Genomic DNA, 13,286 nt, shown 5'->3' on the forward strand with positions numbered 1-13,286 from the left:
AGTCACATGTATAGATACTTTAAATATGTTATTCTGATGTTTGTTCTGGGATATAGTAGGACTTTAAAATAGTGACTGAAAACAAATTATAGAAAAATAACAGTGACAAAAATTCTACATAAGTGAACTTTTTAAGGTTATTTTTCAAATGCACATTTTTCTTGTCCTCCTTGATATTTTTAGCAAGGTATATAAGGAAAATGAGGTGACCATGAAGGATGTAAGCCTTCCTAGTAGGCAATAGTATTTACATAAACTTGGGTCTTCATATCATCTTCTTGAAGGCTCTCCCCATTTCAAATGTTTAATGTTTGAAGATGGATTTTTATCAGCTGTTGGCAGTTTTCCTGAGGGTGTACTCTCTTCTGGTATTTTGCAGATCTAAGACTGGTTGGTATATGTTGTTATTTTCTGTCTTGATTTGTTTTAAAATTACATTTATAGCCTTCTTTGTGAAAAGTATTTCAAATGGTAGAATTTTTGTAATAAACACTAAGAATGACATTTCTTACTCCCCAAAATGAATCAGTTTATATATTCTTGATGAAAATTAGAGTATTCTGCTTAATGAGAAATATAGCAACTATGTTTATCTTCAGAAAGCCTGATCTCTCTTCTCTTCCCTCGAAACAATACAAAGAGACATTTTGTATATTATTTTAAAGGCATATTATTAACACTTTAAAAATTTTCTTGCTTTCATAGAAAATGAAAATGATTGAAATGAAAGTTGCCATGATACAGTAGAAAACAGAAAAACCTTGTATTGATGGAAATTTACTAATGCATCAAGTAAAATATCTACATTATAATACAGGGGTGTAGACAGGGCAAATACCCACTTCTAAACTGATATTATACTAATGATATCTACCTATTAGATTCATTGTAAGAATCAAATGAAATGATAAACATTTTAAAATACATTTTAAAAAAGATTTTATTTATTTATCTGAGAGAGAGAGAGTGAGAGAGCATGAGCCAGAGGGAGAGGCAGAGGGATGGAGAAGCAGATTCCCTGCTGAGTGGGGAGCCCAAGGATGTGGGGCTTCATCCCCGACCTGAGCCAAAGGCAGATACTTAACTCGCTAGGCGTCCCTAAGAACTGTATTTTTATAAGCAGTTAATAGAATAGAACAATGTTATTTTTAAATTACTAGGAAAATATTCCTACCAAGCATTAAATGTTTTATAATGTACTTGCATGCATGTGTGTCTGGGGGTGGGGCGTGTATGATGTAGATCTTAAATTAGGGTACATGCCATTCTTGGCATATTTAAATCATGATCTATATTCCAACTGCTTAATGTTCTCCAGGATCTCTCATCTACACATCCTTTGTTTTCCAACTGAACGATCCGTAGCCAAGCTCCTTAGTAACAAGCCTGATCTGCGGTCATGCAACCTGAGCAGGAAAGGGCTTCCTATTTTCTAAGTTAAGAAATAATACTCTTGTTTTACTTGTAGGTAGAGCTGAAAGATGAAGGTGGTGATTCTGATCACTTTCCTTTTGGTCACAGCCCACTGCACATCAGTAAGTAACTTTTTAATATCTCTTCTGCCAATCAGCCTTGGTTTAGGCATTCCAAACTTTTAGCTATACTCATCCGCCCACCCCCCCCCAAAAAGCTATCATTGGAATCAAAACTATAATTTCCATTTCAAGTCTCTCTGGAACTGAAATCAGGTCTTTCAACCAACTTTAAAAGATCCTGTTAGAAAAGCGAGAGACTTGGGTCAAGCACCGTGGGCAGGCTCTCCTGACCCTGAAAGAGGAAGGAGGACAATGATTCTGTCTTGACTGCACTTTGGAATTGCTCGGTAATCTTTAAAAAGTCCTTATACATGCCCCCCAACCCCAACCATCTGACTTCATTGGCGGGGGGCATGAAGCAGGCATGAGGATTATGATAAACGTCTTGGACAATTATGCCCTGGGGCTGGCAAGGCTGGGAAGCAGTGCCCAAGGGAGAGGCCGTGGGGGCAGGTTCAACAGTGGTTGCTCCAGAGAGACCCCAATAGAAGGACGCCATCGGGAGCCGGTTAAGCAAGACTACAGCTCCTATTACTGCAAACAAAGAAGGGAACAGGCTGAGAGAGTTCTCTAAGACAATATTCCTGGTATTAAAAATGTTTCATGATGCGAACACGTGCAAGGTCCATTCACTCATTCTGGAAACAAAATTTTCCTGACCGTCCAGGAGAGCAGGTGACCGCACCAGGTGCTGGGATTGAGCAGTCAGAAGACCGAGCGCCTTCAAGGAACTCAGGGTCCAAACTGCCTGACTTGTTGCTGCTCGTATCGTAACTATGTCCTCAGTCTCCAACTCTGCCTCTTAATTTTCACAGATAGGAGAACTTCATTCTGCAAGGCCCTATCATCCTTTATTATGCTTGAAGGTAATTGTTTTTTATTTTAATATAAATTAAGAATGTTTGCTGTCTCCAGAAAGTTATGATATAGGGAGAAAATATTGGACATTTTGAAGAAGTAACATTTTGGGGAACTTAAAGTATGATTATAAGATTTTTATCCAAGGTAAACACTGAAAACCTTAGGCGGAGAGCACAGGAAAGAACCTGCTTGGCGTAGCTAGGAGTGGGCCGTCTGGAGGCAGTCCCTGCCAACTGGGGTCATCTCCCGTGGGCCTGAGTCAGCTCTGGTCCAGGGGAACAACACCCCCTTCAGTATACGTTTTGTTTAAATTCTTCGGCAAATTAAGGGATAACATAAGTCATGAAAAATTTTCAAGTTTAGCATAATATGATTTCAATAGGAATCAATTAATTAGAGCCCAGAAATTACCAGAACGTTTTGTTTTGCAACGTAATATTATATCTCTACTTTTCAGAGGTTCCATCAAGAATGATCCTATAAACACTATCACTGCTTCCCCAGTAAACTGATTTGCATACATCATTATAATAATTGAAATTCCTCATAAATTTTACATGGGTTCATTCCTTTTTTTTTAATTTTTAAATTTTTTAATAAACATATAATGTATTATTAGCCCCGGGGGTACAGGTCTGTGAATCGCCAGGTTTACACACTTCACAGCACTCACCATAGCACATACCCTCCCCAATGTCCATAACCCCACCCCCCTCTCCCTAACCCCCTCACCCCAGAAACCCTCAGTTTGTTTTGTGAGATTAAGAGTCCCTTATGGTTTGTCTCCCTCCTGATCCCATCTTGTTTCATTTATTCTTTTCCTACCCCCCAAGCCCCCCACGTTTCAACTTCACTTCCTCATATCAGGGAGATCATATCATAATTGTCTTTGTCCAATTGACTTATTTCACTAAGCATAATACCCTCCGCATCCTCACCAGCATCTGTCGTTTCCTGGCTTGTTAATTTTAGCCATTCTGATTGGTGTGAGGTGGTATCTCATTGTGGTTTTGATTTGTATTTCTCTGATGCCAAGTGATGTGGAGCACTTTTTCATGTGTCTGTTGGCCATCTGGATGTCTTCTTTGCAGAAATATCTGTTCATGTCCTCTACCCATTTCTTGATTGGATTATTTGTTCTTTAAGTGTTGAGTTTGCTAAGCTTTTTATAGATTTTGGATACTAGCCCTTTATCTGATATGTCTTTTCTGGTTCCATATAAATTTTAGGATTATTTGTTCCATTTCTTTGGAAAAAATGGATGGGATTTTGATAGGGATTGCATTAAATGTGTAGACTGCTTTAGGTAGCATAGACATTTTCACAATATTTATTCTTCCAATCCAAGAGCATGGAACGTTTTTCCATTTCCTTGTGTCTTCCTTAATTTCGTTCCTGAGTACTTTATAGTTTTCTGAGTATAGATTCTTTGCCTCTTTGGTTAGGTTTATTCCGAAGTATCTTGTGGTTTTGGGTGCAACTGTAAATGGGATTGACTCCTTAATTTCTCTTTCTTCTGTTTTGTTGTTGGTGTATAGAAATGCAACTGATTTCTGTGCATTGATTTTATATCCTGACACTTTACTGAATTCCTGTAAAAGTTCTAGCAGTTTTGGAGTGGAGCCTTTTGGGTTTTCCACATATAGTATCATATCATCCGCAAAGAGTGATAGTTTGACTTCTTCTTTGCCAGTTTGGATGCCTTTAATTTCCTTTTGTTGTCTGATTGCTGAGGCTAGGACTTCTAGTCCTATGTTGAATAGCAGTGGTGATAATGGACATCCCTGCCGTGTTCCCAACCTTAGTGGAAAAGCTCTCAGTTTTTCTCCATTGAATGATATTTGCGGTGGGTTTTTCATAGATGGATTTGATGATATTGAGGTATGTGCCCTCTATCCCTACACTTTGAAGAGTTTTGATCAGGAAGGGATGCTGTACTTTGTCAAATGCTTTTTCAGCATCTATTGAGAGTATCATATGGTTCTTGTTCTTTCTTTTATTAATGTATTGTATCACATTGATTGATTTGCGGATGTTGAACCAACCTTGCAGCCCTGGAATAAATCCCAATTGGTCGTGGTGAATAATCCTTTTAATGTACTGTTGGATCCTATTGGCTAGTATTTTGGTGAGAATTTTCGCATCCGTGTTCATCAAGGATATTGGTCTGTAATTCTCTTTTTTGATGGGATCCTTATCTGGTTTTGGGATCAAGGTGATGCTGGCCTCATAAAATGAGTTTGGAAGTTTTCCTTCCATTTCTATTTTTTGGAACAGTTTCGGGAGAATAGGTATTAATTCTTCTTTAAATGTTTGGTAGAATTCTCCTGGGAAGCCGTCTGGCCCTGGGTTTTTGTTTGTTTGGAGACTTTTGATGACTGTTTCAATCTCCTTACTGGTTATAGGTCTGTCAGGTTTTCTATTTCTTCCTGGTTCAGTTGTGGTAGTTTATATGTCTCTAGGAATGCTTCCATTTCTTCCAGATTGTCAAATTTGGTGGCATAGAGTTGTTCATAATATGTTCTTATAATTGCTTGTGTTTCTTTGGTGTTGGTTGTGATCTCTCCTCTTTTGATTTTATTTTATTTGGGTCCTTTTATTTATTTGGGTCCTTTTATTTTTATTCATGATTTTATTTATCTGTGTCCTTTCTCTTTTCTTTTTGATAAGTCTGGCCAGGGGTTTATCAATCTTATTAATTCTTTCAAAGAACCAGCTCCTAGTTTCATTGATTTGTTCTATTGTTGTTTGTTTTTTTTTTTTTTTTTTTTTTTTTGGTTTCTATTTCATTGATTTCTGCTCTGATCTTTATTATTTCTCTTCTGCTGGGTATAGGCTTTCTTTGTTGTTCTTTCTCTAGCTCTTTAGGTGTGCGGTTAGGTTGTGTATTTGAGACCTTTCTTGTTTCTTGAGAAAGGCTTGTATTACTATATATTTTCCTCTCAGGACTGCCTTTGCTGTGTTCCACAGATTTTGAACTGTTGTGTTTTCATTATCATTTGTTTCCATGAATTTTTTCAATTCTTCTTTAATTTCTTGGTTGACCCATTCATTCTTTAGAAGGATGCTGTTTAGTCTCCATGTATTTGGGTTCTTTCCAAATTTCCTCTTGTGATTGAGTTCTAGCTTCAGAGCATTGTGGTCTGAAAATATACAGCGAATGATCCCAATTTTTTGATACCTGTTGAGACCTGATTTATGACCCAGGATGTGATCTATTCTGGAGAATGTTTCATGTGCACTAGAGAAGAATGTGTATTCTGTTGCTTTGGGATGAAATGTTCTGAATATATCTGTGATGTCCATCTGGTCCAGTGTGTCATTTAAGGCCTTTATTTCCTTGTTGAATTTTTTGCTTGGATGATCTGTCCATTTCAGTGAGGGGAGTGTTAAAGTCCCCTACTATTACTGTATTATTGTCAATGTGTTTCTTTGATTTTGTTACTAATTGGTTTATATAGTTGGCTGCTCCCATGTTAGGGGCATAGATATTTAAAATTGTTAGATCTTCTTGTTGGACAGACCCTTTGAGTATGATATAATGTCCTTCCTCATCTCTTATTATAGTCTTTGGCTTAAAATCTAATTGATCTGATATAAGGATTGGCACCCCAGCCTTCTTCTGATGTCCATTAGCATGGCAAATTGTTTTCCACCCCCTCACTTTAAATCTGGAGGTGTCTTTGGATCTAAAATGAGTTTCTTGTAGGCAGCATATTGATGGGTTTTGTTTTTTTATCCATTCTGATACCCTGTGTCTTTTGATTGGGGCATTTAGCCCAATTCAGAGTAACTATTGAGAGATATGAATTTAGTGCCATTGTATTGCCTGTAAGGTGACTGTTACTGTATATTTTCTGTTCCTTTCTGATCTACTACTTTTAGGCTCTCTCTTTGCTTAGAGGACCCCTTTCAATATTTCCTGTAGAGCTGGTTTGGTGTTTGCAAATTCTTTCAGTTTTTGTTTGTCCTGGAAGCTTTTTATCTCTCCTATTTTCAATGATAGCTTAGCTGGATATAGTATTCTTGGCTGCATGTTTTTCTTGTTTAGTGCTCTGAATATATCATGCCAGTTCTTTCTGGCCTGCCAGGTCTCTGTGGATAAGTCTGCTGCCAATCTAATATTTTTACCATTGTATGTTACAGACTTTTTTTCCCGGGCTGCTTTCAGGATTTTCTCTTTGTCGCTAAGACTTGTAAATTTTACTATTAGGTGATGGGGTGTGGACCTATTCTTATTGATTTTGTGGGGGGTTCTCTGCACCTCCTGGATTTTGATGCTTGTTCCCTTTGCCATATTAGGGAAATTCTTTCCAATAATTCTCTCCAATATACCTTCTGCTCCCCTCTCTCTTTCTTCTTCTTCTGGAATCCCAATTATTCTAATGTTGTTTTGTCTTATGGTATCACTTATCTCTCGAATTCTCCCCTCGTGGTCCAGTATTTTTTGGTCTCTCTTTTGCTCAGCTTCTTTATTCTCTGTCATTTGGTCTACTATATCACTAATTCTTTCTTCTGCCTCATTTATCCTAGCAGTAAGAGCCTCCATTTTTGATTGCACCTCATTAATAGCTTTTTTAATTTCAACTTGGTTAGACTTTAGTTCTTTTATTTCTCCAGAAAGGGCTTTTATCTCTCCAGAGAGGGTTTCTCTAATATCTTCCATGTCTTTTTTGAGCCCAGCTAGAGCCTTGAGAATCATCATTCTGAACTCTAGATCTGACATATTACCCTTGTCCAAATTGATTAGGTCCCTAGCCTTCAGTATTGCCTCTTGTTCTTTTTTTTTGTGGTGAGTTTTTCTGTATTGTCATTTTGTACAGATAAGAATATATGAAGGAGAAAATAAAATACTAAAAGGGTGGCAAAGACCTCAGGAAAATGCACTTTAACCATATCAGAAGAGACCACAAATCATGGAGGGGAGAAAGGGGATAAAAAGAAGTTCAGGAAAAAAAAAATTAAAAAAAAAGAAAACAAATTAAAAAAAATATAAAAAAGAAAAAAATATATATTTATATTAGACTGGTGACTAGAACAGGGTCACCCACTTAATTTTGGGAGCATCTTGGTCTCTTAGAATAAACTAGCTCCCAAAATCTTAAAGAAGGAAAAACATATATAAGGGTAAACACAATGAAGGGATGGAATATGCCTATAAAGATGAAAAAAAATATTTTTTAATTTCTAAAAAAGGAGTTTATAAAGTAAGTTGGTTGGGAGAATAAAGAAAAAGAAAGTGGAGAGATTTTGCTCAGGCTGGAGACTAGAACAAGCCAGGAGCTAGATTTAGGGTATATTTTGATCTATTAGAAGTTGTACCCCAAATTTTTTAGAAGAAAAAACTCTATGTGTATACAAAAACTAAAGTTAGATACAATGAAGGATAAAATATGACAATAATAATGAAGGTTCAAAAAAGATTATTATTATTATTTTTAATGAAAGGTATTGTTAAGATAAACTAGTTAAGAAACGTTAAAAGAAGAAAAGGTAAAAGTTAAAAAAAATTTAGAAGAAGAAAAAAAATTAAATTAAAAAAAATTAAATTAACTGCAAGACTAAGGAATCATGGGGAGAAAGCCATGAGTTCCGTGCTTTGCTTTCTCCTCCTCTGGAATTCCGCTGCTCTCCTTGGTATTGAAACTGCACTCCTTGGTAGGTGAACTTGGTCCCGGCTGGGTTTCTTGTTGATCTTCTGGGGGAGGGGCCTGTTGTAGTGATTCTCAAGTGTCTTTGTCCCAGGCGGAGTCGCACCGCCCTTACCCGGGGCCGGGCTGAGTAATCCGCTCGGGTTCGCTTTCGGGAGCTTTTGTTCCCTGAGCGCTTTCCGTAGAGTCCGGAGGACGGGAATGAAGATGGCGGCCGCCCAGTCTCCGGCCCGGAGGAGCCGAGAGCCCGGGGCCCCACTCCTCAGTGCGCCCTCAGAGAACAGCGCCCCATTACTCCCGTCACCCTGGCCTCCGGCCGCGCTCCGAGCTGACCGAGCCTGCGAGCGGTTCAAGGTAACCCCGAGCTGAGAGTCACTCCTCGGCTCCGTCTCTGTAGCCGGCTTCCCCGTTCCAATACCTGCGAGCTCTGCGACACTCAGACACCCCGATCCTTCTGTGACCCTGCGGGACCTGAGGCCACGCTGACCCCGCGTGGGCTTCACCCCGGTTAAGCCTCTGGAGCGATGTCCCTCAGTGGAGTGTGTTAGGTCCGTTATTAAACGAAACGAGACTGAGACAAAGTGAAAGTTATTTAAAGCTTTATTTTATGATAAGTATTAGAAGTCAGACTGACCGGCCAGGGCCGTCTCCGAAGAGAGCGACCACCCCCAGCTTACAGGCTACCTTTTTTTTTTTTTTTTAAGATTTTATTTATTTATTTGACAGAGATCACAAGTAGGCAGAGAGGCAGAGAGAGAGAAAGGGAGAAGCAGGCTCCCCGCTGAGCAGAGAGCCCGATGTGGGGCTCGATCCCAGGACCCTGAGACCATGACCTGAGCCGAAGGCAGAGGCTTAACCCACTGAGCCGCCCAGGCGCCCCCAGGCTACCTTTTATTGGGTGAAACTGCAACCCGTATCTTGGTATCTCAACCCACAGGGTTTGTGTGTCTCTTGTCGATCGGCTAGTTTCATCCGGTCTGGTGACGTGTTCTTCAAGATTACTCCACGCTAGGACAGTTACAAACAGTACTTTCTGGGAAGGCTTAGTCAGTGAACATACTCAGTGTGAATAATAAGATCGTCGTCGCTTCCCAAGATGGAGTCATTTAGGTTTGGGCAAGACCTTCTCACTGTTACAAGAGTACTTCGAACTGATTAGATGTTTCTATCTGGCCTGAGTCATCCTTGTATTCTGGGTTCTGTTATGAGGAATTAGCCGACTACATTTTACTCGTTTCCCAGACTTGCTTCTAAGTACGTTTCTCTCCGAGGGGAGAGTCAATTTAAGTTTACCGCAGAAACAACAAAATGGCTATTTACCCAAGATGGAGTCGCTCTGGCTGCAGACTTAAAAGTCCTGATTTTGTGCTCCGTGGCTCCGCCGCTTGCCAGGAGCCGGCCCCTCCCCCCATGGTCTATCTTCTGTCACTTTGGATTCATTTCTCCTCCGGTCCTACCTTTCAGAAAGTGGTCGATTTTCTGTTTCTAGAATTGTTGCTCTTCTTGTCTTTGATCTCCTGTTGGATTTGTAGGTGTTCACAGTGGATTGATAAGCTATCTAGCTGATCTCCTGCTACCTGATGTCGTCTCAGCTGCTAATCCTCTGCCATCTTGGCTCCTCCTTCAGGTTCATTCCTTTTAAAGGACTTCATCTCAACTGACAAATTTTGACTTTTTTGCCAAGCAAGCTCAGAGACGAATTTACACTTACTTTCACTAATTGTCTTCAGCATAGGTTTTGTTCTATAGATCATGGCCTCTTGGTGTACTGCTTGCTTCCTAAGATGCTTGGAGTGTCTTTAAAAGCTGGGGGTTTTGCTCAGAGAGAATTGCACACAGCTCTCTGCTCCCCACTTGGGCTTTCCGCTTCCCTTTCCTTTTGTAGTCTGAATATAAAGGCAGATAAATCACTATGTTTCTAGACCTCTGGTTGTTTTTCAACTTGAGTTACTATCTGGAGAAATTTTGTACTCTTACTCATCTCGGCTACCTCCTGTCCTCCCTTCTATGTGGTTACAACAAGCCTCTTTACTGTTCACAGACCTTAAAGCAATTGTGCGAGTTCTTCTTAGCAATGTCTCACTTTTTTTCAGAACATTCAAAAATATATTTGAACTGAAACAAAGTTTCTGAACAATTAAATGCCATGTCACCTTTTATTCTCTTGCAGCTCCTTCAGAGATTATCGAAATACTGGAGCACCTGCGTAAGTTTCCATTTGTGATGTTTCTAGCATTCTCAAGACTTGAAAGAAGAGTGAATGTTCTCGAAAAGAAAGGGAAAGACAGGAAGTGTGAAATGTATTTTGAGGGTTTTGTCATCACAACGCTGGCTGATTTCCCATATATATCTTATTTTTTAAAAGATTTTATTTATTTATTTGACAGAAAGAGATCACAAGTAGGCAGAGAGGCAGGCAGAGAGAGAGGGAGAAACAGGCTCCCCGCTGAGCAGAGAGCCCAATTCGGGGCTCGATCCCAGGATCCTGAGATCATGACCTGAGCTGAAGGCGGAGGCTTAACCCACTGAGCCACCCAGGAGTGCCTGTGTATCTTATTTGTAATTAAGCCTTAAATAATTCCTGGGAAACTAAGAAGGTAACAGAAATGCTAACAGAATTGCTAATTAAGGAAATAACTAAAATTCATGAATCTGTTTGAAAAGTGTTATAATTTCTTGAAAATGTTGAAGGCAGTTATTAACTAACAGTTCTCAAAGCTGCCATTGCCTGTTTCCTACTAAAAATATCTGAGAAGGAAATTAAGAAAGAAAACATTCATTTAAAATCCACATAACTTTGATTTTAAAAATATCTCTAAAACTTTTTTTTTTTTAAATTTCTGTTTTTCAGTAGTCTTACTGTAATGTGTAGTTGTTTGTATTTCTCTTGCTTGGGATTCATGGGGCTTATTCAGTCTTTCACCATTTTTTCCAAATTATGAGCCTTTATCTGATCGTCGATTCTATCTGTGCTCTGCTCTGTGCGCTTCTTAAACTTCGGACACACACCCAACCTTCACATTGACTCTCTATGTCTCTTCTGCTATCTTCTATATTTTCTATCCTTTTGTTTGGCTCAGTATGAATATTTTCTTCTGGTCTATCTTCTGTTCATTAATTCTGTCTGCAGTTGTATTTAATCTGATGTTAAAGCAATTGACTGAATTTTTTTTAAGATTTTATTTATTTATTTGACAGACAGAGATCATAAGTAGGCAGAGAGGCAGGTGGAGGGGGTGGGAAACAGGCTCCCTGCTGAGCAGAGAGCCCGATGCGGGGCTCGATCCCAGGACCCCGAGATCATGACCTGAGCCGGAGGCAGAGGTCTTAACCCTCTGGGCGCCACCCAGGCGCCCCCCAAATTTGAAATTTTATCACCCACAGCTTGTAAGTTTTTCAAAAGTTCTGCTCAGCTTCTCAGCATTTTACTCTACATTTGGCATCATCAATTTCCTTGAGAAGAGCAGAGGAAAATGCCTTCTTAGGATTCTTGCCAATCTTGAGTCTCTAAAGCCTCACTTAGAACTCTGCAACCTTCAGAACTATGCTTTAAAAAATGTCTAGTTTTTCTTCCTGGGAGGATGAGCTGGAACAACGAGGTTGGAAAGACAATACTTGATTTTCTTATTAAAGATCAAATAAAAGCATTTGAAATTCCACCGATTAACTGTCACACACATAGAAAATTAGAGAAAGTTGATAATAAGTTAATGGAACTAAAAAAAAAATGCGATGTTAGCTGAAAATTCTTCCCTCCTTACCTATATAAATTGTAAGGCATTTTTTGTTATATAAGTAACATCTATGTAATATGTATATACTGAGTTTTTATAAATGCATTTTTTTAAAGATTTTATTTATTCATTAGAGAGAGAGACAGTTGCAGCAGGGACAGAAGGAGAGGGAGAAATAGACTCCCCACTGAGCAGGGAGCCTGATGCGGGGCTCAATCCCAGGACCCTGGGATCATGACCTGAGACGAAGGTAGATGCTTAACCGACTGAGCCGCCCAGGTGCCCTTATAAATGCATTTTTGTCTTGACTTTTGTTTTATCAGAGGAAACCACCAATGAGCAGACCAACTACCGTAGTCCCCATGCCACCATTTCCACCAATCACTCCTTTGAATTCCGACAAAACAGTCCCTCATACCCCTGACAGACGTGGAGATTCATGAGTCATAAACTTCTGCAGGAATTTCAAGGCCAAAGACAATGTCTTCTTCCTCCAGCCATCTCGTTTAATACCACAGCTGTAGAGCAAAGAGCTTTGTCTAGCTGCGCCTTTTACCACAGTGTATCCTTTTCTACATTCTGGATAAAATGACAGTGCTTCATTAAAAATGTTTGTATCACTATGTCATTCCCAAGTGAAATGTTATTTTCTATCATTATTGGCATTTTAAATTGGGATCAGGAAAATGAACAAAGGAATTTAGGAAATAAGATCAAAATTTTTTCTTCTCGGAAGTCCTATGCCCAGCTAAAAGTCAGAAGCTCTACAACAAAGGAAGAAAGAAAGCAGTATTGGAGGAGAGTGCACAGGCTTCGGTGTCTGCCAAACTTGGGGAGATGGGAGTGGGGTGTGACAGGAGGATTCTGTCCCCAGCTGTTATCCAAGCCCTTGAAGAGGTTACTGGTATGTTTCCAGCAAGAGGAGACGCTGTCCTGACCTATTTAATTGTGACAGAAACTGATGAAGCCAAGGGGAAATGCACTAAAATTTCCTTTTGTCTTATTTGGGAGCCAAAGTTACAAGTCCCTCCCTCATCTGTCTATGCAGATATGCAAAGCAAAGGGGAACAAGAAAGATTTTACAGATGTTACTCATTCCGCATCTGTGCAAATATGTAGTCTGTTTTCCAGGAAAGAGAACAGTAACCTTCATAATTCCTAATTAAGAACAATGACCACAGTGTATTAGTCCCTTCTGTTCCTCCATGTGGAAAAATCATTGTATGGCATTCCTAGAGGACTTTGCCCTCATCAGGGAGATTTCCCAAAGGTCTCTCCTCACAAATGGTTGCAATAGGGCCACACCTAGAAGGGAAAGGGAGTGGAGTTCTTGTAGGAGAGGACATGTATCTATTTCATAAAAACCTGAGTCTCAGGCTCAGAAATGATTTTGAAGACCACAGAGTTGATATCATCTGGGAGCTTGTTAGAAATGCATAGAGAGCAGTCTCCACTCCAGAGTGGAGTGTTGGCATTTAAATAAGACCCTCAGGGTCCTCCACAAT

The 13,286-nt window shown here is 39.5% G+C and overlaps 1 long non-coding RNA gene across 1 annotated transcript; it reads left to right on the forward strand.

Annotated features, from left to right (window-relative positions):
* The first annotated feature begins 2,355 nt into the window (after positions 1 to 2,355).
* LOC116870275 lies at positions 2,356 to 12,373 on the forward strand. Its single transcript, XR_004383199.1, has 3 exons — positions 2,356 to 2,401; positions 10,218 to 10,253; positions 12,105 to 12,373. It is a non-coding gene; the product is annotated as an uncharacterized LOC116870275 (long non-coding RNA).
* The last annotated feature ends 913 nt before the right edge of the window (positions 12,374 to 13,286 follow it).

This window comes from Lontra canadensis, unplaced genomic scaffold (assembly GCF_010015895.1).
Source record: "Lontra canadensis isolate GAN:19392208 unplaced genomic scaffold, GSC_riverotter_1.0 scaffold1, whole genome shotgun sequence".
Classification (NCBI taxonomy): Eukaryota; Metazoa; Chordata; class Mammalia; order Carnivora; family Mustelidae; genus Lontra; species Lontra canadensis.